The sequence below is a fragment of the Otolemur garnettii genome, unplaced genomic scaffold, assembly GCF_000181295.1.
Source record: "Otolemur garnettii isolate 467f Iridium unplaced genomic scaffold, OtoGar3 scaffold00036, whole genome shotgun sequence".
Classification (NCBI taxonomy): domain Eukaryota; kingdom Metazoa; phylum Chordata; class Mammalia; order Primates; family Galagidae; genus Otolemur; species Otolemur garnettii.
Window position 1 is genome coordinate 6,870,407 of NW_003852431.1, and position 5,206 is coordinate 6,875,612.

Here is a 5,206-nt window from a genome sequence, read left to right on the forward strand (position 1 = left end):
TATGGGAAAGGGAAGCATTCTCCTCTGATTAGCTCTGTCTTTTGTGAGGCACTGGCTATGTCCTTTACAACCAATGCTGCTCAGGAATTTTTCCTCTTTAGGTGAAACAGGAAGGCTAGAGAGGTCTAGAGTTATGTATTTCTCTCCCCCCAGGTGAGAGAGGCTCTGATGAAACCCATGATAATTAGAGTGTGATATGATAAATTCTCTTGAGAGAAACAGAATGCTCTGGGCATATTTTAAAAGCTACTGCCCACCACCCCACCAGGAACATAGGGGGATTTTTCTGCAATCTTCACTCAGAACCTGGAGGCAAAGCTCACAAAAGAATTAGGGAACCTCTAAAACTGGCCCAAAGAGTTTAACTCTTAAGCTCATCCAGTCTATGCCTCCAGTAATTTGTCAATTATAGTTCAGTTTCCCTACTCCAACATTGGCTTTTATTCCTAATAAGCTATGATTCTCTGTGTTGGCCTTTCTCTTCAAATTTGTGGGCTGGCAATCTCTTGTCCTGTGACCTCAATGTTCTGAAAGATCTTGAAGGATCTAAGACATGTTTAGCTTTTTCTTAGTTAGTTTTACTTAGTTTTTTGGTTTGTTTAGGTTTTTCTTGTTGTGAGGACAGGTATGATGACTTTACACGTCAGACAGGAAACAGGTGGCTTGCAATTTATTCTAAAAACTTATAAATTTTATCAGTAAAACTTTATAACCAAGATGTTTGCTTTACTTCCTTATTCCTGAATAGTACACTTAATGTCTAAGGGGGAAAAAAGAAACAAAATCAAAAGCAAAAGGATTGGCTGTGATGAGGGGTTTCCTCTAACAGGCAAGGTCTGATCACTAGTTTGGATGGGTCACTCCAGTCAACAGAACAGTAAACTGGAACCAGTGACTGTGCTGTGATGTAAGGGCTCTCCAAACTCCTTTATTGTTTGTGGTAATCTGCATTTTACAGTCTTGGCAGGAATAAGCCCTAACAGAGCACCTGGAAATTCAATTTCACTTTCAAGCCACCCTAACACTTTCTTTTTAGAAAACACATCTGCAAATATGAATATTTTCTATATCAAGTTAAAAATGCTTTCAGGAACAGTTTCACAGGGATAAGGTGTAAGTTGTATAGAGCTGGCTTGGTAACCTTCATGAGCTGATTTTAGAAAGAATGCTTTGTATTACATGTGTTCTAAGCATATTCCAAATCAGATGTGAAAAACCTTATATGTTCACCCGGGGAAGTAGAGGCCAACACCTCAGTCAAAATCTTCTGAATTCACCCAGAAAATTGTAGTAGAGCCTTATTGACTAAAGCTAATTTTTTTTATTTTCATTGAATGAAAATATCATTGTAAGAAGAATGAGTTAGAACTCGTTCAATTTTAAGTGCCAAAACTAATATAACTTACTTAAGCAAAAATGATGGAATGATTTTAGAGTAGCTAGTGAAATCCAAAGATTTGGGAAAAGCAAGTTTTCAATACTCCAGTGAGAACTTTACTACATGAGTTTCTTCCTTCCTCCCCACATTGTGTCTGAGCTACCAAAACTACTAGTCTGTGTATTTTAAGTTTTAAATTTCCAGAAGAGAAAAATCTCATTGGCCTACCTTGGGTAAGCTGTCCACCTTTGAGACAATTAAATATGGCCAGGGGATTGTAGAAACAACAGCTGAAATAACAACTCCATGTTGAGGTGAAAGGCTCCTCTCAGTTACAGAATTAGCGTAACAGGGATGCAATATTTAGTGTAGACATTTTGCCTTAAAGGGCAAAATCACGGTTCTAACCTATTGGCTCTTCAGAATAAGATCCTCATTTAAATTTAGTTTTATAATGCAATATTTTTCCTCCACAAAGGGAAACTACTGTAACAGCACTGACATTTATTTCAGTTGAAATTAGAGTGGGAACTCTTTCCAAATGTATTAAATCTTGATGGAACTAATCTATAAAGTGAAATCTCCCCCACCAAAGGCTGATATTTAAACTTTTATAGGTATTTTATTTGAATGTATAAGGTTCTGATGTAAATTTTTGACTAGGTCCTTATGCTAATAACTATGTGGAGACATTGACTCTCATAGGGTGCTTATTCAGGTGTGCAAAAAGTGTTTATTTTTCTACAACTTAATTTCTTGAGCCTTCCTTCCATGAATGACATAAAATTAATGCTAGTTGAGCAGAATTTTCTCAGCCAATTCAGAATGTTTTCTCTATCCTCTTTCCATTTCTTTGAGATTGTATCTATAAAAAGTATCTATAACATCTGGGCCTTGGGGGTGGGATTTGGAAGGCATCTGGAACCTGTTCTCCACTGTTCATCCTGGCATACTTTGCTGGTCCCTATCTATGATGATGTCCACCAATGACAATAGTCTTATCTGATCTTTAGTCTAAACTCCTGGAAATTTTCTCTGTGTCACCCTTATAGCTGACCTTGGGGTTTTATGGGTCCAACAGTATTGTCGGCCTATTTCTAACCCATCTTAGAAATAGGACAAGGCTTTAGACCTTTTCCCTGTCATGTTGCCTAGGCATCCTGACCCATACCATGACATGGGTGAAATCTGGGACCTGGCCCCTCTCCTAAATCCCAGCCAATGCACTCCTGCCTCTTCCAGCCTATGCATGGAGTCCTTGACATCCTCATACCAACTTCTAACTATGGTAAGTTTAACTAGTCTAAGCTATTGTACCAACTAGATCTGTCTAATATTCCTCTATATGTTGTCTTTGGCACAGACTTATGCGTGATTTTTGACACTGGTTTTCTTACAACTCAAAACCTTTTTCTGTTCAACTATCTTTGCCATGAATGTCAAATGTGTGTTTGAGAAAAATTGAAAGTTGACCTTGACTTTTTTGCATCTTTTCATTGCTGCTACAATGAACATGCACTGAGAACTCTTGGGGCTGCCTTCCCAGCACATGGTAGGGAGTCATAAGAAAGACCAAAGAAAGAAGCATAGATTCATAATTCAGGCTATTATCTCATTGCACTTGTTTAGGAAAAACACCAACCATATTTTTCCTCTGCTCTTACTCCACAACAAGCATCAGCACAGAAGAAGAGATCTGTAGCCAAATGTCAAGGCAGGCAGTGGGGAGGACTTGCTCCACCACCACGTGAACAATCAATACTGCAGCAGACACCAGCTGAGTGTCCTCCAATTCAGCTCTGACACCATTAACCTGGAGATGGCATTGGATGCCACAGGTTGAGAGTTCAGTCCCCAAGGTTGCCCCTACCTTCAGACACCAATATAGCCAGTCTAAGCCTCTGGGACTTCTGACCAACCAGCTTCCATGAGCAGGTCCAACTCCAGAGTTGTTCTTCCTCTTTGGGTTCAATTAATTTCTTGGAGCAGCTCACAAAACTCAAGGAAACACTTATATTTACCATTTTATTATAAAGGATATTGCAAACAACACAGAGAACGAAGTGCATAGGATAAAGTATGGGGGAAAGGGCACAGAGCTTCCAGACACTCCCTGGGTACACCTCCCTCCAGGAACATTCAGGTGTTCAGCTATCTGGAAACTCCTCAAACTCTGTCCTTTGGCATTTTAATGAAGGTTTCATACACAGGCATGATAGAATCACAGGCAACCATGTCAAAATGTGATTGGACCAAAAGGATACACTCTAAACCCAGCAAGGCTTGTCTTTCTAGATTCCTCTTGGCTTCCTGAGCAGCATTCCTTCCTGCAGGCTATGGCCGGGCCCTCTGAAACAGGCAAAAGAAGTGTAGAAGGTTGGAGAGAGAGAATTTGTTTACGTAACAAGGGCTATGGGAGCTATGAACCAGGAACCAGTAGATGAAAACCAGAATATGCTTATCCTGATAGCATAGGACTAAAGAAAATTTTGCCATTATTTTGGATATTTCATTTGAAAATAAGTATGGCTGTAAAATTGTAAGGCATCTTACTTTAACTTGCCATAAATGAGTGAAATGGTACATTTATTAATGATACACCATTGAACAGCAAACTTATTCATGAACACTCTGATCTGTCTTTATTTGAAAGTTTTCTTTTGATATAGTTTCAGGGTCCTTAGTTAAAGGTTATGACATTAATTGAAATGTTTCTCAAACATGTTTCCAGGGGGACAACTTTATCCAATGAACACTCCAAAGCCCCAGTTTGATTTGGCCAATGTGCCCTGCCTGGACGGACACAGATCAGAACAGCAAGGACACTGTGGGCATCTCCCACAACCTCAGCTCTTTCGTTGAAGAAACAGCTGCAGTTCCTGCCTATCACAAGGAGCTGAATTTCTGATCTATATTGGATTAGCCGGCACAGGTCGCCAGCATCTAGAGTTTCAAAGTGGTTTAATCTAATCTCCTCTCGCCATGTCTTTACCTGTTACGTTACTTTCTCCTATTCTGGCTTCCAGAGCCAGGTGACCTAAGTCCACTCAGCACATTCATCTTTCCTTATAGCAAAATCTGATGGGAAAGAATGGCATCTGCAGTTTGTCAACTCATCTCTGCTTGCAGCATCACCAAATTTAGAGGTTACTTCACATTTATTTTGTTCTAAATATCAACAAATGGTTGGGCTGGCCCTGGCCCTTGTGTTCTCCTTTATCTTCTCACGTTCTGTCTATTGAGGGAGGTTGTTCACTAAGAGACATAACGCACGAGACAGCGCTGAAAGATGCCCCAACCTACTGTGAAACTCAGCTTTACTAGGAGAGCCCCCAGAGTTCACAAAAGACCCATGATCAGAATCTTCATTCTTTTAGCTACTATCGAAAGCACAAATGTCATAGTCCATCCACCTCATAGGCTGGACGATGACTGTATTCATATTTCATTTTCAGATGTAAGGCCACGAACATCTTTATTATTTTTTCTTCTTTTGAATTTTTCCATCTGTTAAATTCCATAAATTAGACTATTAAAACTATTACAAATTACAATTATAACAATTGTATAAAAATAAAATTTAGAATAAAGCCTCATTAAGAAGAAGTAGAATGCAAGTTTGCCTGAATTATAATAATAATGGTGCGTGTGGTCAAGACCTGGAAGGAATATGCCAAAATGAAAATTGCATCAAGATAGTGGGATCTCAGATGATTTCTTTTTTCTTTTGAAAGTTTATAAAATATTAAATTTTGCTGGAATTTTTTAAAAAACACTTAGGTTTTCTAATTACAGAAATACATTAGTGTGCATTGACATTACTATTCT